Raw genomic sequence first — 27,533 nt, forward strand, 5'->3', positions numbered from 1 at the left:
TTTTCTCGAAAACGAAGCGTAGCCGCGTAAACGTCACGTTGTTTTGCAATAAAACAAGGTGAACCTCTCTCTCTCTCTCTCTCTCTGCGTATTATGCGAAATATCGTAAATGTTTATCGCAACTTTCTGATGCAGTCGCGCCTTTGTTATTGCAGCGTGATGCAACAATCATGTTAAACATGCCAGTATAAATCGAAAAGCAAAGTTTCCGGTTAATATCGCCGGAGAGAACCCAGTTCTACCGAAATGTCCACCACTTTACATTTTATCTAACAATTTTTTCGGCGATCGTTCGATAAATTTAACGAATTCAATTTTTTCATCGATGAACTATACGACGAGTAGTGTATATTTACTTGTGAAATTTTTTGGTGTTTCCTTCGTTCTTTTGTCGTTCTACTTTCTGGATAAAAACAAATTTTGAACAATGTTATGCAGGAAATTGATGACGAATACAACGTTGGAAGGTAGAATGGCGCATAGTGATATTTTACTGAGGATTCATGGAATTGTTTTGACATGCTTTTGCAGCTCGGTTATTTTTAACATTGCAGGCATTCTGTTTTAATTTGCTCTTATGGATTTGCTCTCATGGATGTGACGTGTATTGATGTTACTCTCAAATGAAACGAAGCGGAATATTTAGGTGATCTGTGTAAAAAATAATAGGATTTCATTCGTAAAGGTTGGAATATTCAAGGAATTAGATGAAAAGAAGATTTTTGCATTTTCAGAATCGGAGAGATCACTTACAAATTATATCCCTTGAAAAGCATTCCTAATTAGTTGGTTAAGTTTCGATTATTTCCAATCTCATGGAAATAATAAGCGTTCAGATGATTTTTTTCATTTTTACACAATAAACGTAACAACGAATTCTCTATTTTGAATATTTTATATATATTTCCAGACATCATGCGCGTTTCGTACATTTGTGTACGTTCAGCCCCAAACCGTTCGGAGTCCAGTAACAAATGGCGAGAAACCAAATTCCAAGTATCAGATTCCATTTTTTCGGTGTCAATTAAAGGGTTTCAGGGTAGACGGCCAATTATTGAAGCCAGTTTTCGACCTCGATATCGATCGAGACAGGCAGAGGATGGTTTGTCAAAGCATCGTCGAGCTTTTATTCGCGGTTGTTATCTCGTCGTAGCGTGAAATTTTTGACTAGCGAAAATTTCAGGCCAACTACACGGAAAACACCATTACTCCGCTAGAACCTGGAAATAAGGAGACACGTTCCTTTCGCGCAACACGAACCGGCGAGAGAATTTCACGGTGGCAATCGTGAAATTTCCTCTCGTTTCTCCCTCTATTCGTTTCCACCCTCTGGCTGCAACCCTCCAGGCGTCTGGTAAAATTAATCTGACGATTTTTATGGAAATCGCAAGCTTGAAAAGTAAACAATTTTCATGATCAACGTCGTGGAAAATGTTTCGATGAAACGAAGCTTCTGCAGTCTCGTGTCGCTTAGTCGACTCTTTTAGACTTGTCTGATTAACGGATTTACGTTGGTAACGTTCGTTTTAATATATCGTTTCTTGTTGCATCAAATTTATCAAATACGCTCTACACGTGAAATAGTACAACTTTGATTTTCAACTGTTCGTTTCGAGGATTAAATCTGTAATTTATCATTTCGTTGAAAGATATCGATCGTGGTGATATTAAACGCATCTTTGGCATTTTACAAAACTGCATGAACTTATGAGCCACCGTTAAAAGGCGTGTTTCTCTGGCCTCAGGTTATTTTTCTCTTCAACGACGTTACATCAAGGTAATGACGGTGGATGTCTTTATAATAAAACAGCTGACAAAAATTCTCTTATCGTGCCTCTTCTCCGTGCTCTTGATACGCTGTAATAAAAAGGATAAAGTCGATGAACTTTCTGTTGCATCGAGTTTCTAAAAACCACTCATCCAATTCCTACAGAAACTTCAAAGACTCGAAACATAGATCGAAGAAAATGATTCTCTCGTACGATATAAAATTATTTTTCATAATTTTTAACTCTCGCGTCCTCGAAAATTTATCCCTCGATCTCGCCTCATGAAAATCTTCGGTATAACGTTGAAACGAGAAGTAACGCACATCGATAACGATTTTTCAATATTCCTCTGAAACTTAACAAAATTGTTAACGACAGAAAAACACGATTCAACCACGGTTGATTCGAAGCGTCGGAGTACCGACAATAAAAACTAAAATTCACGTTTCCTTTCGAACGTTATTTGCTTTTCTCTGGAAGAAACATTGGGAAAACGAGACGGCGGGTTCCTGAACAAACGATTCTCTCTTTGTACAAATATTCTGCGACCAATTCTGTATCCATTGCACGATTGTACACGAGTTCGCTCGGTATCGTGACTCGCGAGTAACGAGCTCATTCGCTCGGCGAAATATTCCGCGGCTCGGACGGCGACGGAATGATCGAAATTGTGAGCGTAATCAAGATTCAGTTCATCGGGATTCCCTGAAATTCGCCGGAAGCTCTCGTCTAATACCCGTAAGAGGAAGCAATTTACGAAAGCGTGCCAACTCGTACGATCTTCAACGAGTTTCGTCGGTTCTCACGTTCCTTCTATCGAAAACGGTGATAATTGAAGCAAAACGAATAACCGTGTCTCTACTTTGCCTCTAATAATAGCCGCTGCATCACACTGTTTGTAATTACGCGACATTTGCAAATCCAGCATTCTGCTACCAGTGTTTCACAATATTTTTCTACACTTTTTCTTTCTTTTCTCGTGGAACGTCGTTTCGTGCAGAGCTTCGATTTCAGTCCCTTGTAATTTTGCTGGAAAAAAGGTTTTGCTTTGGTCGACACGCGAACTTTCATCGAGAATTTTCCTCCTTTTCTCTCCTTTCTATGGAATTTTGATAAAACGAGACGAAGTAATAATTATTACAAATTTATATATAAACAGAAAGATTTATTTTACTGCATGGCAACAGCGAAGAGGCAGAAAATGTGCATTTTTTAATGCAGATTTCGCGTTGGAAATTGGATCCGTCTAGAAATACATCGTTGAGTCCCTGCGAGAAATTGAAATGAAAAATGGCAACATTTTCAAGCGAACAGTAAGCAGTTGAAGAAAGGTCGATTTCGTAACAATCTTCAGCTCCTTGAATATTCTGCATTTTTTCCCACGGTTGAAGCTCCCTTTCGGAACGATCGGATTGTCGTTAAATTACAGCGATATTCGATTACTAGCAGAATCGCGATCTCAAACGGTTCGTCGAATGCATCGGGCGGATTTTTAATAGCTCGTTTACATCCGCGCCATGTACATTTATAACGCAACAGTGGAACATGTAACTCCAATAACGATTCATGGGCTCGCTACCTACCTTTATCACACCATTATTTTATTTTCCTCGTTAAAAAAACTCTACTTCCGGCTCTTTTATCATCTGTCATTCTGCGTTTATCAAATGAAAGATGTTTTCACGTAAAATCGTAATATTATAAAACATCTACGATATATAGTTCTTGGTGTTTCAATTCGCAAGATCGCCTTGTTATCGCGTGTCTCTTAATACACCTCCGCTTCTCAAACACTCTATACAATAGCCGAAACCATAAGCCAGCAGCATCCAAAGCACTTCCATTAACCACAGAGAAAAACACCTTCGAAGAAAAAAGCAATGCCAGCACGAGGCTTAGTTCATTTTCTCGAAAGCTTCTCTCATCGTGCCTTATCGCTAATGATCGTCCATTTCGAGGAAACGTTCAAACGCGACGTCCACGACGATAATAAACGTTAACGTTCCGCAAGCGCGAAGGAACGTTCCGTCAGCGATCCGATGTGTTTCACGCGGTCGTTAACCGGTTACCTATAAATTTACCGGAAGCCTCTGCTCTTAATATCAGCGCCGAGCAACTTATGAAAACGCATCCACTCGCCGATATTCGCCGTCATTGTTGCGCTGATAAACGCGCCAAGAAGTTTTCCCTCCACGGTTAAAAGATAAAGGAAACGGTGGGAGGAGATCATCGACGATGGTAGAAGACAATGGGGCAACTGGCCGCGAGTCGGGACGAGCTTCGTGGAAACTACCACGAGAAAAGTATAGTGAATTACGCGCTACGTGCTCGGCCTGTGAGACTTGTTAGAGTTTTGAATGAACGCCTCTCGCTGAGTGCTTGAATAGGACTCCAGGGGAACCTGCAGAGCATTATGCGTCGATTTCGCGTGGAATTTTGTTAATGGATGGGCTGGATATTTGTCTTCTATTCTGCATACTTATTGATATTTATCATAGCGATATCGTATATACTTGGTAGAATTTTTCAGAAATTATTAATTACATTGGATTATTATATACGTATGACGGGTTGGCGTTAGACTTTGGGGCGTGTAACGTATCTTCGTTAGGACAAGCCATCGTTGTTGTTCAATGGAGATTATATTTACAGTTATATGTACAAATGTCGATTTAACGGAGTTTGACAATTACACGTGGTGATTAGACACTCTAGATGTTAAAGACAATGTTCTTGGGTTCAATGACGAATCCACGGTCAACGGGGAAAACTCTTTGTACAATAAAATATATTTTGAAACACAAAGCAACGTTAGCCGTGACGCTCGGTATCTTTCTGACTGACTGACAAGACGATGTGAGTAAACTCTCCGAGGTGATCACAGGAATAAAAGACTGATACGATCGCATTTGTCAATTGCATATTGACCGGGGATATCGACAAAATTCCAGGCGCCGTTACTAGCCAGATCCGCGTAGAGCCGACATTGCTCCTGCCCCGGGGCTTGTTCGTTAATACAGCATGTGTCCCTCGATATTGGTACTTCTACTGTTAAGTAAAACGTTCATCCCGTGACCGTGGCTACGTTCGGCGACCAGCTGTGTCATCTGGACCTCAAGCCCACTGTCACAAACCTCGGGCAGACATAATCAGATCGTATCGCAACAACTACTTCTAAGTTCTTTTATTTAAGTACAGCTATAATAAATAGTTTAGACCAAAGTATCGGGGATCTTCCAAAAATTCCAAAAGAAAGGCCCGATGTCTTTGCATCTCCGACATGTATATAGAATATAGCGAATGATTTTTGTTACTGTTATTTATTCTATTTGAAGTGGCATCGTCTATTTATCGCGATTGGCGTTTATTTTCATACTCGATGGATTACTATATTCTCTTCAATATCGTAATTTTACGAAATTCGATGGTCTTTTGTTGGAACGGGATCGATGCGAGGATATCCTTAAGATTATCATCCACGTTATACCTTTACCTTTCTTCGTTGTATATAGGACGCTCTATGATTATGTGGGTGATCGATAGTCTTACATTGCGGATTTCACATTTAACAGAAAGACTATTTTACGGTATGATCGTACGATTTCGATGTGTCGATATTTTCTGAATCTTATTATTGAATTGTATTCAGATATGTATAATTTTGTGTGCTAGACTAGATTGGCCGCGTAGTAGTGACGAGCGTATGTGAATACGAGTGTGTGGAAATATGCGCGTGCACAGCGTCTCGTAAAACAGAAGAATGTAACTGTTCCGTTGGCAGTCTGGTTTAGAAGATGGTGAGACAAAGCGAGTGCTGAGACGCGAGCAAATGTATATCAACGAAGATCCTGGAAATCTTTTATTACATAAATCTAAAGCTATTTTAATATGAATTTGTTAGAATTTAATCTCGAAATTAAGATTAATAATCTGTGGAAGACACAATGTTTGTGTTGAAATAATATTATGTGATATTTATTAAACAAAAATTACAGGAAATATAAGTGAGTGTTGTGGAATGTTGACAGTTGGCTAGTTATTCTCAAACTGACTGACTTAGTGCCCATGACTCTTGAAAAGATTTTGAACCTCCACTCTCTATGCAGTAAAGAGTGTGACCTGAGTAGATGACGTTTGACGTCACGTGCCACGGAACCTTCTAGCAGTTTCTCGATACAAAGCGCTACGCCGTCAAGGCGCGACACCGACGTGCCCGATGTTCCATCCATATCCTTACGCTTCTTCCGCCGAATTCTCGGAAAAGCATGCACGCGCCAGCCGCCGCGGTACATCTAACGAACGTACGCTAGTGGGGATATCGTTGGGCAACGAAGGGAAGAATCCGTTCGATCGATCACATCATCTGTATGCGATTAATATCGTTGTATTCCAACAGAATTCTAAGTGTACCCTTAGTGTTCCTTTACTTTTATTTCGGTAATTAAGATCCACGATCATCAACGTGAATAAATATTTTTATCCTTGTGCATCGCTCAAACAAGACCTTAGAAAGGCATTTACAAAGTTTGATTCTAGACATTAAGAGAATGGAGCAAGATCTACACTTTGTCGCAACTACACATGCTCGTTCCTTTTTCTCTACCAAGGAAGTTTAAATAATTTCGCGATCTTAAATTATCCAAGTTGCTTTTCGTATTTCCGTGTGCCTTAAAAAATTCTTGCTTTTATTTCAATCGCTTGATACTCTTAGAATGGCTTCTAACGACGGTATACGTCTATTTACGGACTAAAATGGGACATCGTGTATGCAGCATTAGCTTCATGCACCAGCTGACTGTGCATCGGTTGCGTTTATCGTAACGACAAAATCTTCCACCGGGATCGAGGTCTACGGGCGTTATCTCTTTTGATCGCGTCTTCGTTGCTCATCCACGGTGTAATGACGTTAGTCATGCGCACGAGCATGAAGTTATCGGTAGCTAGCAGTTAATTCTGCACGTACTATACGCTGTTCGCTTAGGTGCATCCACTTTTGCTGTGAATACCCTTAGTGACGTTCAATCTTCCTGTTTGTTCATACAGAGAAAATCGCGTATAAATCAAGCGAGATTATTCCTATATCGAAATATTCGTTTGAACTCGTTCCGCTAAAGTTGTAGGTCAGGTTTTTCCTATAAAAATATTTATAAAAAATAAATACATTTATCGTTTAGTTGGTTAATCACTCGTTAAAGTACATGTAAAATCGAGCGTGTCTTATAAACTTAACGTCTGATCGATATAACATTTTTTCGTTAGTCTACTTTCTTGTTTTAGAAAAGATCAACGTGGAAAGTAATTTTACATTTATTAACTAATTTACGCCAGTTGCGAGGTAAAAGAGCCTAACACTGTTCTAATTAAAATTAGTTAACAGATAAAATAATTCAAACGTATCTGAAGAGTCCCAACTTAAAAATTACGTATCGTCGAGATGGGCCTCGATTTTGATAAAGAGGAAGACGCGTCGTGAAAATAGCTTGTAAAGGTAACTTCTACAAGGAATAGGGAAAATTATCGGAAACCTTTTCTCGATACCGTGCATACGGACAGCCAGTTTTTAGTGACGTAACCGCTCTCATCCGTGGAATTTCCTTTCGACCGAGACTTATGTATACCATCCATTTACCGCTGAAGGATTCCTTCTATTCGGAATAATAGACAGCCGGAAAAGGCAGATAGATTGAAATGCATCCCAGAAAATTCACCATCAGAAGTGACTTTCCTCGTCAATCAACAGTTCCATCGAGAATATGACGAATACCTTCGACGAACGCGTTTTGCTACCTGCTGTTATAGCGAATAGCGATTTTCATTCTTTTTTTCGTTTTTATCTAACTTCACAATTTTTTCCTCCGTTAAAAGATGTACATTATGGAATAAATAACGATCGTGCGTGAAATAAGAATAAATAATTTTCTAAACTTCCTCTTTAAATTAATTCGCCTTATTTGCTATTTCGAGGGACAAAGGTTTTTATTTCTCGATTTATCTGTATTTTTCTGGTCTTCATCTACTAGATTTTATTCGGCTGTATTACACGTATGCGCATATCACATGTATTAATAATTGCTCAAGCCGCTTTTCCACGTTCCCTCGATTACTATTTCAAGATGCATACAGAGTGGATGTTTCTGTAATTCTTCTAATCAGATTTCCACGGTTTCCGACGTGCCTGAAACGAACTGAAATTCAATATCCATTCTGAGATATTCAGTGCTTCGAACTAAACGTCAGTTATGAAGATTCCACTTGCTCTTATCTAATATCGCGCAGTTAAAGTACAAATTCGTGGAGGAACTTCCTTTACTTAATATCATTTACGCACTGTCATACTATGCGCCAACGAACTTGGTTCAGTCATGGTCTCATTGAGTCTGTGAATTCGCTAAATTTCAATTACGTACTCAAAGAACCAAATTTAAATATCCCGTGGAATCTCGTTCGTCAATAGCCGAAAGCTCGAGAATCGTTCGTTTGTGATCAGACTTTCCCAAACGTCGTTTCGGAGATGTACCGAATCTCTTGCTAATGATATTAGGATGACAGTTATAGTAAAACTTCTAACGCGAGAATCTATTAAGAACGAATATCGTGCGTTTCGCTAAATTTCGAAACACGCTAGGAATTTGTAGTATCGTTGGTTCACGGTATTCTGTTCTATTAATTATTGCACGAAACTCCACAAACGATAGGCAGTAAATATATAATACAGCTTTTGGAGATCATTGGAAACTCATGATATTATTGGTTTAGGATAATTTATAACGTGAGAATCTATACTAAGCACATATATTGTGCCTTTTGATAAATAATAATTTACATTATTCCATAATAATGCGATACAACGCCAACTATCCTATAATCCGAAACCAAACACTCTATGCCAACAGCCAGTCTAATAAACTACCAAATAAACTATCAAATTTAAGCCAAACGGTTCGCATAAACGATCACAGAGGGTAGTAGCGAACTATTACGGGGGCAATCGAGACAAATCCCCACAAGGTATTGTTTGTATCCGCTTCGGAGGAAGATTTCGCAGGAGCCAAGGACAGGCTGCTTAACAAAGCTACGGATCGTCCTTCGACTACGTGACTAAAGACAGAAATTCGGAGCTTCCTGGCCAATTCCCCTTTGGTTTACAATGCAAGTTCCGAGACTCTTCGCTGCCTCGAGGCGAATCGCACCGGATGCAAGCGAAAACGACGCGATGGTGAACTACCACGGCCTCGAGCGACGTTCGAGTGGGAAGCTCGAATTTATACGACGGATGTTGGATGGCATTGCGTCGCTACGCGACCTCCAAGACGAGATCGCAGCGTTCGCTAATTGGATTGACTCTCCGGCGAACTTCTAACCGCCTGTTCGCCAATATTGTCCCTCGTTAGCGGGAATTAACGATGGTTAATTGTTATCGTTCCGGTCCAGGCGAGTGTTTGATGTTTTGACACATTGTTCGTCGGCTTCGATTTAGTTCGGCAAGCTGCGACTTTCCATCGTTTTCGAATGTTTTCGTGTTCGCAGGAACTGGTTTAGGAGATTTGCAGGGATATTGGGAGCGATTAACTCATTTGGAACAGACACAGGCGTCCTTGCTCATCGATTTGGAATAAGTAATAACACCGCTATATATAGCTAGTCTCGAGACTGAATTTATTTGATAAAAGAATTAATCGCGACACAGAGACAAAGTGCGACGAATATACGATATGCAGATATTAAGCATCTAGAGTGTCTAATCACCACGGTTAATTGTCAAACTCCGTTAAATCGACATTTGTACATATAATTGTAAATATAATCTCCATTGAACAACAACGATGGCTTGTCCTAACGAAGATACGTCACACGCCCCAAAGTCTAACGTCAACTCGACATACATATCTATTTTAAGCGTGCATACTCGACAGCAAAATATAGTCGATACAAATAAAAATACAATACGCGATTCAGCATATACCGATAGTTTCGTTCAACGTGTTTGATGTTTCATTTCAGAGATATTCACCAAACACGATACATTTCTCCCAGTTTTCAATTGGAAGCGCCTTCGCTACCCGTATGCTTCTCTATTTCTTCTATTTTCGAGAAGCTTTTCTATTGTTTTTTTCCGTTATACTTTCACAATACGGAACTCAGTAACGCATCGGCAGCTCAAAGAGAAGCTTCTATGACACCAGCACCAACGTGTGCTCTCCTTATCCAAGCAGTTTGTACGCATTCCAAGGTCCTTTGGCATTCTAGCATCCGGCAAACGTTGGCTAAGGCTCCCTGCGAAATGTTCTCGTGGCTTCTGTTCCGTTATTCGCTTAGCCGTCTTTATTGCCACGCTGAAGGATGTAGACTTAGGTTAACGGAGTGTTCTCTTCCTTCCCTCGTTTCGCCCCATTTTCTTTTTTCTTTTTTCTTTTTTTTTTTTTTTTTAGTTCTCCCTTTGGTTACGGCGCTGGCCGATTCGTGCCAACACAAAAGACGCCAGTAATCCGCAAACGAGCCGGCTTTGCATCTAACGAGGCAGGACATTAGTCACGGCCAGCGATTCGTACGAGCAGATATTACGCGTGATGCGATTTTATTTATGACTCGCGATTACGGCTCGACCCGGGGTTAATCGCGTTTTTATACCGTTGCGCGCGTGTGCTTATTGTCGACGTCCGCCGTCTGGAAACGCTGCTTCGTATGGTATGATTGTCCGGCGAGTTGATATCACGCTTGAAAAAAATCGGAGTTGGCTTGTCTTTGTGTTTATTCGGTACACATACATCTCTGGTGCTTATCGTATATGCGAGAGGAAGATATTTTCTTTTTTTTCCTGTCACAGGGGGCAGCTTTGGTTCGGGTCGTATGGACGAAGCTTTTAAAAAATTCTTCTTTCGTTTGAGAGACAATCTCCTGTCTGTATGTCTATTATATTATAATGTCTATTATATATACATATATATATTGTACATTTTTTAAACGATATTAAAAGTCTGCGTCTACATACACGAAACAATACGAGTATTTTTGACTTTCCCTCTATAGGAATTCCGAATATCATTTATAAATTATTTGTTGCGTCTTGAAGCAAATCCCACGTAAGAAGATTAATTATAGGAATTATCTTCAGCTGTGTTACAGGCTTCCATTGAGATTAGAAGTTCTTAGTCTAAAGCAGCATGTCTCTAGACGATATAAATTAATCAATACGCGTACCATGAACTTAACGCGACAAGTAGCTCGATTCAACGGTATAACGATATGCCTTCCGGCTCAATCTCCAAATCTTTTTATACAAGACAAATGTTTCAAATCACGTTCTGTGCGATAACGTTTAAGGCTTGAAATTGACGTTACTATGTCTGACAACCTGCGCGTGCCCCTCCCGTGATACGCAATGAATCAATTTATTAAACGAACAACGTTGTCGTCAGTGAAACAAAACCATATGAATAAAACGGAGTTATATTTTGTTCGCAATGGTGTGTTTGCAAGGAAATCTCGGGAAAATCGGAAAGCGATCGTTCTTTCGGGCTAACTCATTAAAAGCGAACAAGAGGCTCTTACTTTTTATGTTGCTGCCGATTTGATCGTGTAATCGGAGGATTACGGGCGTCGGGGGGAACGGGCAGGCGTCTGCAGAAATTTATCTACAACGTCCGGCTAAATCGCGTGTGCACGATCCAGCTAGGTGAGCACCTAATAGTACGTAGGTGGTCGACGCCACGTACCTGACCCGGGGATTTCCAATCGTCCGGGCAACCATGGGTTAGTTCACTAAAGCTTGATGTAATTGCACACTGTCCTACGTTTCCCCGCAATGATTTGCTGGCTTGAAAACCGCGCATGGTCGAAATCCCGCGTTTTCGTCGGCCGTAAGCCGAGTAGTTGTATCGCTCGTGTTTCTCAACGTTCGCCATTCTAACGTCATATTGACATTGACGTTATTGATTTCGATAATACTATTTCCAATACTAATTCCAGATAAAATAGTTTCAACGGGAAAACAACCACGAAGAGAATATGAAATATAAAAAAAATCCCTTTATATGGAAATTTTATCGAAGTTTCTATGGTATCTCGCTTTATATTCGTTGCGTGGATAGAACATTTTTAGGAAAATTCTATACAACAAAAAAATTCTATTCTAGTAACCTTTATGTAAAAATTCTATGCAAGTTTCTGTAGCCTCCTTTTTTGTATTTTCTCCGTGTTTAAAATCTTATTTCGCGATACTAATGAAATACAGTTCGAATAAAACGTACAGACGTGGCAAATCAAAGACAGGAATGAGATATTCGTAATTGAATCAACGAATCTTTCCTTCTTTCATTTTTCTTTAAACGATTTCAAAGATGATCGTACTTCGCGAATAAAATTTTGCAACACGGTCATTCGCAATTCTTTTCAGGAAAATCGATAATAACGCAGAAATAAATTCAACTAAATCGGACAGCCATCGAGATCCCCTTAAGTAGAATCAGCATACAACAAACCCAGACTTATTACGTCAGTCACCGGAGAGGTCAGCTCATGCTGTGTTTCCAATTTTCATATAAATCAAACAATTACAACAACTGTCCACAACAGACATACGTGCAGTTCCTCGGTGCTCCGCTATAAATGCAATTTCCCCGCGTACCTCGAGTTCCGCATAAAGTAGTTTCCCTTCTCTGTATGCATTGTGTTGTTCTAACTGGGAATTGTAAGAGTCCTGGTACAGTGGCCGGAGCTGATCGCCAACTGGAGAAAACCGAAGTTACCTCGTAGTCAGCTAGTAGTACGACCCTGTGCGAGTTAGCCGTAAGGACTACATACATAATACGTGTACATGATACATAATAACGTGTGTTGATCTTTCAATGCTGCCAGGCCACTTTGGCATGGCCTATCGGTGCCGGTTCGAAATAATAGATGCCAGATACAATGCCATCGAGACGTATAAACTTCTGAATAACCTGCGCCGATCACAGTTGTTCGTTCGTTTCAATAACACGCAACTGAAATTCCATTTTATGCAGATCGATGGAGAAAGAGCATTTCCTATTTCACGTTGACGACTTTACGATTGCTTTTGTTTCGCGCCACTCTTTCATCCGTTTAACGAGTGTTCTTTTTCGGTATTTTTCGGGTCCTAACGTTTCGTCTTCAAGTTTCGTCTGTTTGAAGAAATTAAGAAGGTTTTTCGGGGCTCTGCACAGGAAAATACAATGACATCGTACGTTAACACGACACTGGATTTTTGTACCATTGGATTTTATTCGAACAATGTCCTTCCTGCTGTTATATCTACCAAATATTGAATTCTTGAAAGTGGAAAATCTGCCAAAAGACATAAGTGTTTCCACGGCACGTGCGCGTCTTAAAGCATAGACTTTCGAAAGGAGAATGCAAAACGACGATCGATTGAACGACCGACTTTCGTATTCGTTTTCACGGTATTTTATAGCGTCACGGGCTAAAGAACGAGCCTGATCAATGTTTATTGCGTGCGCGATCCTGGGAAAAATTGGCCGGATTTATACGGAACGTGAGCGTTCATTTTAACACGCGCATTGTATTACACTTTGCTGCGCTCGAAATTTTCAACGGGGACGAGCACGTGCAATTTCCCTCTGGTGCTATTAAAGGAGATCACTCTTGCCATTGGAAACGTTTAAACTTCCAAAAATTGGATAACCTCGATGTTGCTTTCCAATTTTCTATACAACGATCGTTATCTACGGATAAAGAAATTAAAATTTCGTTTTTTTACGAATTGTATATCGCTCCCATTCGTTGCGATATTACTGCGTGTCGATGGATTATTGCATTCCAATATATCGTTCCAGTTTACGTAAATAATTGTTTCAATGAAAAACGAAGAAACACGGTGACCAACACATTGGCAATGATGATGGTATCTTTACAGTGTATATTATTCTATAAAATTTCCATAGAATCTGTACCCTGTCGCTTTAAATTTCAAGTCCAAACGATTTATCTTTCATCGTAAAACGAGACCACATACGATATAGCGTCATCGACGAAACGTTCGTTCGAACGAAACTGCTCACCGATACCATTGCGCCAAATCAGCATTCAATCCCAAAGCTAAATAATCCTAAGCTAAACGCGTCGATTCGGAGAACACAGGCAATCTGTTAGCGGGAAGCACGTAGGAGTGTCTGAAATGCAGGGAAACCCGTTTCCTGGATTGTGCCGGCCTCCTGGCATCGGTTTCAACTCGAGACATCGATTCGCGTTGAATTAGGTGGCCGCCTGAAAATTCTGGCTATCCGACATGCATTGGACTCTGTTCAATTACAAGCCCCTCCCGTCTCTTCATCCTTGAGAATCCCGGAAATCTAGAAACGACCGAATTAATCGAGATCACGATGAAATTGTTCGCAGTTTATGTGAGTTGGATCCTTCCAGCGGTATAAAATTTTATGCGACTCGAATCACTTTCGAACCTTTTATTAAATTATTTGATCGTGGTCTATAGGGTGACAAATTTTATTTATCAATTGCGTCGTTGAATATAAATAAGGCGGATCTCGATACAAGCAAATTGAAAATGGAAACAATCTGTTAGGTTCGAAAATGTCAGTTTTTCAAAGTTAGTCGAATAAACTGCAGGTGTGACTATTGAAACAAACAACATGTTAATACTACGATAACGTGGTGTAAGAATAGTCTTGGTCGAGTGTAAGGGATAAAGCAAGAATAAATAATTGTTGATGTCAAAGAGTAAGAAGTTGTAATACATTTGGGAAGTGGAATTTTAGAGAGAGCTTGACAGAGAGAATTTACAAGTAAAGTCAACCATAGCTTGGATAAGACTTTAAATGTAACTCTAGTTTTAGTTCTTAGCGTATAGTCGTGAAATATAATTGACATTGCTTTATTCGATATCTCATACATCGGATCTTCCAATTCCTTCTCCAGAATTTCACTCTTTCTTTAATCGCTAAAAAATCAAATATACTCGTTCGTTAACAGGATTATGTATTCGTTATTCGTATCGATTCTGCAAGAATTATTGAAAAAATCACTTTTTGCACACTCGAATATTCTCCAGAATTCTATGCTTCTGTAATCGGCAAAAAATTAACTACGCTCAAACGTAAACAATATCATTCAGTCGTATTTGTCCTGCACCCGAGAAACTACGACGAGAGTATTTCAGTAGTTGAAGCAGTCACAGCGGCGGCAAGTGGAAAAGGCAAGTGTGTCGTCCGACTTCTCGAGAGAAGCTGTTACGGTAACTGGCTGGTTTCTGGCGGAGTTAAAGTCAAAGGGAAGCGAAGGGTAGGAGGAAGTGAACGAGAAAGTTGCGAGTCGACTGTAGCCAAAAACGAATTGCCGCTATTAACTTCGACAGCTTCTTAATAGCGACGCGATGGCGTAAATTTTCCTCGGCTAGTCCACTTTTATCGCGTCGTAATCGAGTCGTCGGCGAACAACGGACGATAGAAGGTTGTTTCGAGGCTCGGAGACATCGGTGTGAGAATTTCGGTGAAATTCGAGGGCCGCAGATGTGAAACGAGACACGAGTTTTCCTTGGTCGCGTATGTAACGCTCGAAATCGGAATATTCTCGTCGTACATCATGCAGGATTGTTCCTTTCTCACGTTGGATACGTTTCGAGGGAAATGTAATGGAATCCCACGTGTCAACGTAGGAAAACTTTTGTTAGCGAAACAATAGATAGAATAGGGTGATGTACGAGCGCGACAATTTTTTCATAACTTCTTTCGAGTTCTGTGTAATACTTTGAAACGTTACAGAGAAGTTTTAAGCAGACAGAAAGGAAAAAGGTAGATGCAGATAATGTTTAGAATTCTTCATTTTGTTAGCAGTGTTAACGTATTGTGTCGAAAAATGTTATTTTGCTATTGTAGAATGATATATGGCTGCCATTGAAACTTACCAGGTTGGAAACGCACGATAAATCCCCCTTTTCTTTTGCTATCTTCGCTTCTCCTCGAATTTTACTCGCTATTTCTGCAATAAATCCACAAAGATGTCTTTAAAAAATATTCACTACTACGTTTTATTAACAAATATTTCATTTGCGTTTGAATTCCACGTACAAAATATCTTTCGGTTTGATTTACAGATCAAATACGCGTCGTTATCGTTTATATTTAAATCGAACGTTTAAAAAATATTACTAACATTATCTGTTACGTATATATCTATGTTAATGTTCATTCAGTGTCGATTATTTTATACGAATTAAAGTAGTTCCTTTTAATTAACAAACGACACGAAAGTCAGAAAATCAACGAGAACTTGTCATACATTGCCCGTGTGGTCTTCGATCGATAGGCGAAAAATATTTACATAGAAAATTTGAAATATGCGAAATATGTTTTCATTAAAGCTGCCGTGACGAATCAGCTGCTCAATTTACGGCTAGCGTCCCGTCAAATGAAAATGTATTGGTCGAAATAATTACGGAAACCCGTGTCGGGAACGAGAAACGGGTAAAGACTCGCTGAAACAACGCGAACAACGTAAATATTAAAAAAGAACTTTTGCATGGAAAGGAAAAAAAGACCAAGATTTTATCCAACGGAAGGCGTAGACATTTGCTTTAATCCTACCAGGGAAAAAATTAATTTTTTAACTCCCAGCCACTTGCACCGCTTTGCAGCGTAAAATCCTGTTCCATAAGTTCATTTCTTTCTTAAACTCTAAGCTCCGTACGGTGCTCTGGCTTAATTTCGTTAAATCAGATTTGTTAACCCTCTTTCACGAAAATCGTGGAAAAATATCATCGTGTTCCCTCTTTTGATGCGAGAAAAATATTTAAGTTTCCTATGCGAAAAGACAGCACCCTTAAGTATTCGGACACTTAAACGATTCACAGCAATAATGCGTGAATTTTATCAAAGTGTACAAATTAACGAGCAATCGGTAACTGTTCTAATACTTATGAACAAACATATGCATAAAAGTCTCCTGCGGAAAGTATTCGAATACTTTCGTCAGCCACCGTAGATGCGGTGGTCGTAAACGACGAAAGCATCGTAGTTTGATTCGTCCGTAATCTGGTAATTAAAGTACGTCTTACGAGAAACAAGCAAATGTCCAGATACTGTGGAGCGGTAGCGTAACTGTTCTTTCTGTCTAGTCGTTTTTCTACGTCTCCACGCATCCATTATGCCGTATTGCACAGGAGTAATTGCCTGGCAACAAACGAGCCCCGGCTTTTCTCCGCGTTTCCTCGCAAGGAATTAAAAATTTCACCGACCCGACGCGCACCGCCCATGTCGTCCGACAAATTATGCCTTTTGCCACTGCCGACCCGACCGTTCACGCCAGATGCGTCTGCACGACTTTTCATCCCTCGCACAATAAAATATGAGCTGGAATTTATAATTTTCAGAAGCACGTCAGCCTCGCCATTGCATGCCGCGTGTATGTCCACGCAACCAAGCTCCACCGACTATTTCGTATTTATCCAAACTTTCTTACGTTTTGCGTTTTACGCTTCGCGTATTACGAGAGGCGCGTGTGCGATTAAAAATTAAAAGTAAAAGAAGTTACGACGCGCAATACGAGTGTATACTATGTTTAAAATTCTATTTGAAGGTAACGATAATGTTAGATTTTATCCTTGTAAAATAGTAATGAATTACGTTTTGTCAGGCAAGTAGTACGAGGCGATATCTTGTCAGCCGCTTGACGTACGAGCCTGAGTTATCGCGAGATACAGTTGAACGATGTATGGGTAGGCAAGTACGAACGAATGGAACATGCAGTGTATTTAGGATAATGATAAAGTAATGTTGCAGTGAAACGAAGTCGGCACTTATCAGTTTTTATTTAGATTAAGAAAAGAAAGCTGAATTACGTGCTATTTCTGAAACCTTATCTAGTGTTAAATACTCTGCTACGGTCGAAAATAAATATCCTTCTTCTTATTATTATTCTTCTTCCTTTTCTTTCTATCGAAGTACAAGATTTTCATTCGAAATATGTTTATTCCGAATTTTATAAAATTTGTGTAAAACTATCAGCTAATTTTTAACGATAATTTAAAAAAAAAAAATGCACGAAACAGAGAATATTAGAACGTAATACCGATCAGATTTAATAAAAAGTTTACTTAAAACTAATATTTGGTAAGTCATTTACAGGAGCGTACGCGGTCAGGTAAGCGTTACAGAATTGTGTGTGGCAAGACGTGTAGAACAGAAACGTTTATGGCGCGACAGAGAACTTTAGAATCGAATAGAACAGGTGTGTGCACGGTCGAACAAGCAACCAGAGGTGCACGAAACTTTGAAACAAGTACCGTATTTCGGCGTACGACCAAACAACTAGATTATATACAGTGTGTAACCAAACTAGCGTGTTACAGCTAGTATGTGGTCAGACAAGTAGATTATGCGCGGTATTTGATCAGACGATGGCATGGATATACGCAGCCAGGCAAGTAGTACGAAGACGTTACGTGGCGGGCCAAGCAGAGAGAGGATCGTGTTTAGTTAGATAAATAGCATCATAATCTTATATAGTCAAACGAGTAGAATAATGCTGGTATATCTCGTCAGCATAGTAGAACAGGATACGTCCGCAGTCAAATGAGAAGAACGAGAATGATATGTAGTCTGGCAAGTGGCATAGAGGAATTACGCGATTGAGCATGTAGAATTGGATGGTGTATGGTTAAATTAACAAATTATATCTGAAATCGTTGTAGAATAGCTAAGAATCGTTATACCTATACATATCTGACATTCTTTATTATTTCTTATGTTATAATAAAAAATCCACTTTCTTAAATTATAGAAATTTTGTTTAATCTTTAATTATCGTAATATTGTAGATTTCTAATACACATAATAGCTTTGTAATATACTACTGTAGTATTCTAGTATTCTAATAATATATTCTGTATATCTTGTCGAAACAATATATAAATTACATTACGTACATACTTTAATAGAATTGAATCGTATAATTCTATTATATAATTTCGCTTCTTGATCTCAAAACAAATCTCAAGCAAAATATTTTATAAAATTAATCAAGTAATTGTTTAGAATCGTACGTTCCACTTTCTCATCTTTCTGCCACGCATCTCGCTATAAATTGCAGCAAGTGATAACGCGGGCGAAATGTATCGACACGTATCATCGCCGGCGGTAAATCAGGCGTATTCAAAGGGGATCAAAGTTATCCGACATTTTCCAGCTGCGTGATATGATTAATCGTCCGTTCTTCTGCCACAACCTCTGTCGCCATTCCCATTATGGAAATGTGACTCGCGCCATATGCGATACTTTCAACATACGGTAACATCCGACAGCCTAATATTTGTCGAATACCACGTCAAGTGCTAACATATTTGGTATTTCGATCGGTGTTGTTGGAAGTTTGTCTCGGAGAACATCTCCATCGGAATTAGTTCGTATCGTAATTCCTTAACCCGTTTTCGAATTTAACTCGCGACCACTTCCACGGCTTGTAGTTCGTTATTAGCGTACGAAATAGCTCGTTAACGAGTATTGCAGCACGTACACTGCATTTCATAATTAATTCATAGCGAGTGGAACCAATTAACAATTTGATTGCGAATAGTTCGCCGCGAGTATCGCGTCGTATCGAACCAACGAAGGAAAAACAGAAGAATTTTTTCAAGTTGAATTATAATTATGAAAGTAACGTGATATTTACGGTGTAAGAGTTAAAAACAATAGTAAAAAGTTGTACCGCTGGCGCAAGTTATCTTTGCACTCGAGCGTAGCACGAATATTTAACGTTTTCTAGTTCCATCTCGTCGTGGATGTATATGTTTTTGGATGTGGACGAGACATTGTTAAACAACAACGTTGACGCACGCTAACGCGCCACAAAATTGTAGCAGATATCGCGTAATTAAATTACCGACAAATTTGATAACATTATGAAACACAAAGGTACACGTTAAAAGTTGCGTAATGAATGTTGAAACTTATGTAATTATCGAGTTAGGCGAGTTTATAAGTTTGCAGGGACCGGCGGCAGCCGGTTGCCAAGATCTATTTTGTAATTAAAGTTAGAAGATACGAGAAATTGCGAAGTTTGTGTTATAGTTGCATAAAATGGCAAAGAAAAACCTTAGCACCTTAACCCAGTTCCAGAGACTTAATTAGAATTTTCGTTCGTTGGCGAGTTCTACAAGCGTAATCTTTCTTTTTTTTACCAAGAAATGTTTCGTGTGACTGTCTTATTCACAGAGACTTATGGCATAGCATAGAGATTCCATCATTTGAAAATTATTAATTGATTCCAATTCAAAATTATTAGTTATTTAATACTAATATATTAATAGTAATCTGATATTAATAGCAATAGCGATTTGGTATTTTAAATATTTTTAAATTAGATTTAATATTAATATTAACAGTAGCAACATTAATTTAAATTTTCATATCATTCGGTATATAATTTCTTTATCGCGCAACTGGATGTATTTAAACATTGGTTTTACGCATACTTCCTTTCGCTGCCTCCTAACTCCACTGTTTCCATATTCAGGATATCTAAAACATCTCTTGGTTTCACTATTTTCTACTTATAGAAAATTTATTCAAATTTTTATCGTATTCCGTCTTCTTCCCTTTATTTCATAATTAAGTTTGTAAATTATAGAGTAACGTTTGAAACACGTTTTATCTTTACAATCTTCACATTCTCCCGGACTGTAACATTACTGAAAATATAATTTCAAGCAATTTTCTCGTTAAGTTTCTTTGAAATTTTATTAGCGGATACACAAAATCCTATATCCTAATCACCTACTTTACATCCCTCAAGTATCTTCGAAAACATCTTTATCTCGAAAGTTCTTCTCATTTACAATTGTTTCACTTCTCTTCCTGCATAATGTTACCGGTCACCTTAATTGCCTATCTGTCAGGAAATTGCCTATCAATTATTAACGGCAGAAGTTTATGCCGAATGGGTGTGTGATAAGTGTTTGCAATCGAAAAATATACCTTTGGTTAAATTTAAACCATAACTGTTCCGTTGGCAGTGTGGTATGGAAGATGGTGAGACAAAAAGAGTGCCGAGACGCGTGCAAATGTATATCGACGAAGATCCTGGAAATCTTTTATTAAATAAATCCAAAACTATTTTAATACGAATTCTAAGTGCAACCTTAATGTTCCTTTACTTTTATTTCGGTAATTAAGATCCACAATTCTCAACAAATATGACTAGGAAATGGAATATTTGTTCGTTCCCTTTATTCCTTGGTATCAATTTTGATTGTAACCAAGGTGTTATATACGAAAACAGAGAGATGACTGTTCGGAATAGATTTTATTATGTCATGGTTTGGTAACGAGTTAATTTTGCCGATTCGACTTTGCCAGAAGTTCGTAAGTATGCTTGGCACGTACACAGTTTCACCTGGATGTCGCGCTTCTAACGATAACTGCGAACTTCCCGGCTCCTTTTGATCTCGATGCGAAAATTTGACTTCTGCAAGGTATTCTTAAGAAGCTGCAAATGTAGAAATGGCAGAACTTTCGTCGACAATTTTCATATTCTCGCGCGAATAGGATGTAAGTCTTCCATATGGTGAATCGTCCAACTTTAATTGGAAAATGAAAACTTCGTTGATTTACGCGATCAGAATATTTTATAAGCATAAGTCGCACGAATGCAGAGAACACGTTGGTTCTGTAATTTTCAATCTCAACCAGTACTCAAGACTGGTATAAAGAAACGCTTGAATAAAAGCGTATAATGAATTTTAAAGGGAGGTTTTACAAGGTCTGTTCGAACTGGTTTAAATCAGGGGAAACAAAAGTGTCGATCCGAAAGCAAGAGGAACAGGCATATTGTACGCGCTAACGCGTCTCGTTGGAAAATTTATAAACACGTTTCTCTTTTGTTCCGTTTTGAATTGAACGCCGCGTTTCAGCAGTTGAATGCCAGGGTTAAAAAGTTCGGCCGTGTTTTATTGCAAACGAATTGAAATTATGCCGTGCAAGTATTATAAATCAGAAACGGAATGCTATCTTTTGTGCCATTTAACGAGAGCAGACGAGACCTGGCACGAGACAACGACGAGATTTCCTTTTCACTTCTTTTTCATTTATTTACCAGCAAATATCGCTCGACGATTCTCCTACGCAAATTAAATGTATCGAGGAACGAGGTTCGTTGGCTTCATCGAACGAGTCTGCAAGTCATAAACTCCACTTTGATCCAATTTCGATGCTTCTGTCGGAATTTTTAAGCGGAATTATTACAATTAATTAATCGAAGAAATTATTCGACGCTCAAAGAAACCACATTTATTTCGGAATAATCGTTTCTCACTCGTAAACATTTCTGAATCTACATTTCGTTTAACGCTCTCAAACTCTTTGATGTCTCTAAAAATATTTCTTCCTCCTGGACGTGGACAACAGTCTGTTAGCATTCGATTTCGCGGTTCGTTCGTTACTTGTGCGAAAGTCGAACAGAAATTCTATCGACGGTCACGTCGGTCCGGTTGACCGGTAACAGAAGAAGACCACGCATCCAGGAGCGGTACTTTTTGGACAAAAGAACAGGGAAGAGGTTGATTTACTACGACGCATAATTTTCGTCCTGGCATTAAATTAATATTTTCCAGGCTTTTGTTCAGCCGTTCCCACATAACCAACGGAGAAAAGAATCTTGATGAATGCGGTTCCTTTTGCGGATCTCGTTCAACTATAGAGCGACCACGCCGTTCTTAGAGCCGACTCTTCCTTCCTTTTGCTCACTTCCCCTCTTTCTTTCTTTAAGGAGTGACGCCATAATCCAGAAGAAAGAGTCCTTTTGAAAAGGAACGCGAATTCCTCGCTCTCGTTTAGGCCTGACATTATAGGCGTTGCTCGGTTACCTCGCTGAAAGTCATGTTAGAATGAAAAAGAGGGGTTCGGTGACTTAAAGTATCGCCGAAATTAGCATTTTCGTTGTTAGGTGAACAGAGAAGTATAGTGACGTAAACATTATAAATATTAAAATTACTGAAAGGTATAAATATATCGAAACGAGGACTTTTATATTTTTGCACCTTCCAATGTCCAGTAAATTTATAAATAAATAAATAAATAAATATATAACACTTATGTATATACAGTTGCCTGTTGTGCAGAACCTTAGGCCTCGCGAACGATAAACGAGACAAAGATGAAGTGTTTATCGTGTAATGTATAAGAACAAGCGTTAAGCAGATAATATGATAAAGCGATGCAAGTACGGTCAGGGAAGAAAGTTCGAAAAATGTTGAACTGCCGTTGGTAACTTGTCGGTACGGTCGAGTGGTTTAGTTTCAGGCAAGACTTGGCCCCAAGTTGTAATGAAAAAAATCAAGAGGCTGGTGTTTAACTTTCAGGCAACTTGGAAATTTTCATAAAAATTTTCTATAAAAATTACGCGCAACCCTTTATCGAAGTTAATGTAACCGGACGTGGCTTGGCGAAATTTCCGCTCGAACATCGAATCGACCAGTTAACCTCGGTTTATCGTATTTTCAGCGACAAAGCACGTGTATTACTCCGCTTATGTGTGAAACGAGTGTGGACTTCTTACGGGTAAACGAGAACGGCGAGTGCTTAAAAACAAATGATAAAATAAATGAAATAACCGAGGAAAGGATAAAAAAAGATTACAAAATAAATGAAACTCTAGCAGTATAAATTGTAAAAATTCGGCCCGCTAATGTTCGTTTTATCCACTAAATGGCGTACTAAATTTTGAATATTTTGCATATTTTCGCGTATTACACGCATTTTCTACATTTTTGCACGTCCAAACCTATAAATGCATAAATATTCACAGTCTACTTCTGATATCGCGTTGCACGTATATATCTTTCGTATATTACAGAATTTGAACCGCGGTAAAAGTAAAGCACGTTAAAATCGAATATTTTTATCACGTCCTTGAAAGAAACGAAGGCTGTACGGTTTCTTTGCAACAAAGGAAGGAGCAAAACGTTTCTTAACGGAGAACTCGTTAACCGGCACTTGTAACGGCTGAAACAGCCTGTATTATAAACTCGAGAGTTCTCTTGGGCCGGCTGTTTCACAAGCATATCGATTTTCCATCGAAAGTATAGATCGTTTCACGTGCCTTTCAGATTCGACGACCTCGTTATCGCAGGTTAGGCCAAGCGAATCTAAACTTGGCCAAATTCAAATCGAATTTCCTTTCTGCTTCGTTGCATCGATTGATTTTGACGGATTTCCCAGTCAAATACGATCGTTCGCGTATTTTCCTCTCGATACTTCGCCGTTTAATCTTCGTCTCGTACTTCTTACTATTTTTGTGTCAAACAAAACGTTCGTTATTCGCATAAATCGTTAGATACAGTTGATTTTTACTTGTATTTAACTATCAACTGTCCGCTATAAAACCCGGGAAATTGAGAAAACTCTAAATGGGAATGTAATTTGTCGAGAAATACGAAACGCCGTAATATTTGCGAAATATTCTATATTCTGGAAACATTTGCGAAATAAACTGCCCAAGTCAAATGGATATTACTTAAAAATTCACGAATTACGATTCTCGGGCAACGTATTTTAATTAAATTTCTTGGAAGGAAAACATCGCGGAACAACATTTTTCCAATTATTTCTCATTAACGCGAACTTTCTCAACGTTTTATTCCCTTTTCCCGTACTTTGCCAAAAGGAAATAGAAAAAGCTGCGAGCATACAGAAAGACGTTGAGACATTTAACGAAACGTCGCACCCCGAAGTGCGAAACGCAAACGTTTCGAGATTGAATGGCGCCTGGCGTTGAATTGCCAGGGACCGGAAAAGGGACCAGAGTTTCCCGCGAGTGTACACGCATCACGTAATTCCGGTTCGAGTTGAAAGGGCGGGTCGACGGTCGAAATGGCGTTGAAACGGCGCGATACAACGAACTCGCGTCTCTTAAGCGCTTAAATTATTCGAAACGCGGCGGAGGGATTAGCAAGCGTCAAAATACTGCCACCAGTTCAATCTGCTTTATAACTGATCGGGTTTAACGGCCAATATGTAACCAATAATGGCGATAACCATGTCGTTAAAAGTTGTCTGTCCATCCGGCAGCTGTAACCCCCCGTTAAAAGTAAATTTGCACTGGAACCACAATGGAACTTGCTGTTGGAACTAGCGCAATTGCGGCGACGTTTCGGTAAATATTTCAAGAACGCGGTTTACGAAAGCTCTTGTTTCGTTTCTGGCCGTATTACAAATATGTTTCGTTCGATTTCGCTCATGCATCGATTTGCTAATCATTTTACCGACATTTTTTCGAAGGAAATAAATCGAAACGACGTTTTTTTTTTTTTTGTATATTTAACACAAGGTTTTGCAGTGATTTTACAAATTGATTATATATTTCGCGAATGATAAATGAAGTTCCGCTTTACACTTGGATTTAATCTGCAAGCGAGAAAATTTAATTTTCTTCCAGATTGAAATTTGTTCAAAATTAACTACGCGATGTTTTCTTTGGTTATGAATTCAATTTTGTTTCGTAATACCTCGGTTAGGAATTTTAATCCTTCGCCTTTGGAATTTTATGATGTTTCCAAAGTATCGTAATTATTCCCTATACGAGAAAAAATACTTTCTCCATTTTCTGATAACCATCGTACCGTAAATGTTTAGGAACGACAATAATTTTTCATTGTACAGTGAGTTGGAGCTAATTGTAAGTAACGATATAACAAGAGTCATAACTGAGGATGCTGAAGGGATAAGTGTCTTTTCAAGTTCCGAATATCTCATAATCCTCTTCCTAGACGTAATAACCGTAGTATCTACATAACTGCCAAACTTTAAAGTACACATCTTTTCAATAAGCAACCAGCACGTGTAGCATATTGCTGTAACATAGCGAATCGCGATATAATACGTTGCTTGTTATTGCGAGAGTGGATTTTCGAATAACGTTTACGAAAGAATAGAACGATAGCCTATAAACAAAATTTCATCACGGTCGTGCTCGAAATAACCGAAAATTAGTTCATGGAGTGGAAATTGCACGGTTTATTTTTTAACGAAATACGCGACCGACTTTCCGTGCAATTATAATGTAATTATCGCGGTGATTACACGGCTGTATAAAACAGTAACGATAAATTTTCGCCGATTCGCATTTATTTTCGCAACGTTAAACTTCGAGTTAATTGGCCAGCTGCCACGTAAATAATTTTTTGAATCAACAACTGAACAATTGCTAGTTTGTCATTAACGCGTGTAACGTAACAACGGTATGTTTTATTTTTAGAAGCTACGAGATCGAATAAAAACGAATATTCTTCCTTTAAGATTTTACAATATGTCAATCGTCGTAGAAGGATTATTAAGTTTTGTCTATTTTGCGCGAGCTTCGTGGTTTAATGAAAAATGAAAACTCGGTCTATTTACTTCTTGGTCGCGTCTACTTTTTAATTAAACGTCATACTATTCGCTTCGTGAAGTAACGTATAGTGATTCAAGCCGTAATTAAGAACTCAAAATCTCTCCCATAATCCTCGAGTAAATTTGCATACAATTTTTTGATAAGATTAATAAGTACCTTAAGCCATAATTAAAACTTTTAAATTCGTCTTATATTATAGTCACATTGGTTTCACAATACGCTCCTCTTTATTACCTCGCGCTATTGTAACTTCAAAAAGTACCAACAAAAGACCACACAGATTACGTCAAAGGAAGCGAAGTACGATGCAAAGTTTAATCAAAGGTCGAAAATTCACTTCATGCTAATTAACCTTTCTCAATTATTCCAACATTATTAAAATTCAACATAAAGCCGTTTTTTCTATTAAATACCACTTACCGTTTGATCTCTCGATCACGCACTCCGTCTATTGTTTACTATTTTGTTTTTGTTTTCCTTCGTTAAAAATTCTATGCAAATCTTGTTGCTGAAGTTATCAATTATTCTCTTCGATAAAGTTGAAATCAATGATATCGATTATATACGCAATTTAATAATACTGAATTTGATTCCTGGGCATATAAATTAATTTCATTTATTAGAAACTGATAATCGAATAATTAGATGAATAAAAATTTCTATACGTTCAACTTTATCATCGTGAGATATAATTCATTGGAGAACAATACCGTCTTTTCGAATTAACGACACGATTCTACGTCAAATTCATTAATTAAATTAATTCCATATTCGATATGAAATTTATTCTAATTATTATCCTGAAATTCATAAGCTAAGTCGTTTAAAATTCATTCCCGCTATATTAAAAAATATTTTATATAATAATCGAAGATTTCGTATAAAAGACGATCTCTACCAATTTTTGTCGTTCTCCGGAAGAGCAAGAAATATTCTGCAATTCCTCATTTTTGTCAAGTAGATTCCAAATTTGTTAACAAACTCTCTTTTATCCATTAGAGAGTGCCTTGTTATTTGAAAAAACTCGTCGAGTTTATCAAACTTATTGAAGATATTTGTTCAATTCTATCGAAGAATTAATTCTTTGATCTTTGAAAAATCAAACATAAAAATTATCTCTTCTATCACTGGCATCAAAAAATTTCCAGAAAATGGAAATCTGGTTTTCGATTAACTCAATCACTACTTTGACATTATATGATACAAAATTTAATTTGTTTAATGGAATTAACGAGGACCACATAAGCCCGGACAATTTGCGATTCAGATGCCGCGATACGAAATAAATTAGCGACTTCGCATCCGGAGATGTCGTGGCTTCTTCGCCGGAACATCCAATCCCCATGGCCCGCTTATAAACCCCATCCCTCCGTTCTCACCATCCTGTCGGTT

General features: G+C 38.5%; 1 protein-coding gene across 9 annotated transcripts in view; it reads right to left on the bottom strand.

Annotated features, from left to right (window-relative positions):
- LOC126866013 (neuroligin-4, Y-linked-like) overlaps positions 1-27,533 on the bottom strand; it is a 224,012-nt gene that overhangs the window by 108,274 nt on the left and 88,205 nt on the right. For 5 of the 9 annotated variants that reach the window (XM_050619036.1, XM_050619037.1, XM_050619030.1 and 2 more), the window contains one exon: positions 15,667-15,740. The exons of the other annotated variants lie outside the window; for them this stretch is intronic. The gene's annotated coding sequence lies outside the window, so the exon portion shown is untranslated. The remainder of the gene's footprint in view (positions 1-15,666; positions 15,741-27,533) is intronic. 9 annotated transcript variants of the gene reach the window in all.

This window comes from Bombus huntii, chromosome 5, assembly GCF_024542735.1.
Source record: "Bombus huntii isolate Logan2020A chromosome 5, iyBomHunt1.1, whole genome shotgun sequence".
Taxonomy (NCBI): Eukaryota; Metazoa; Arthropoda; class Insecta; order Hymenoptera; family Apidae; genus Bombus; species Bombus huntii.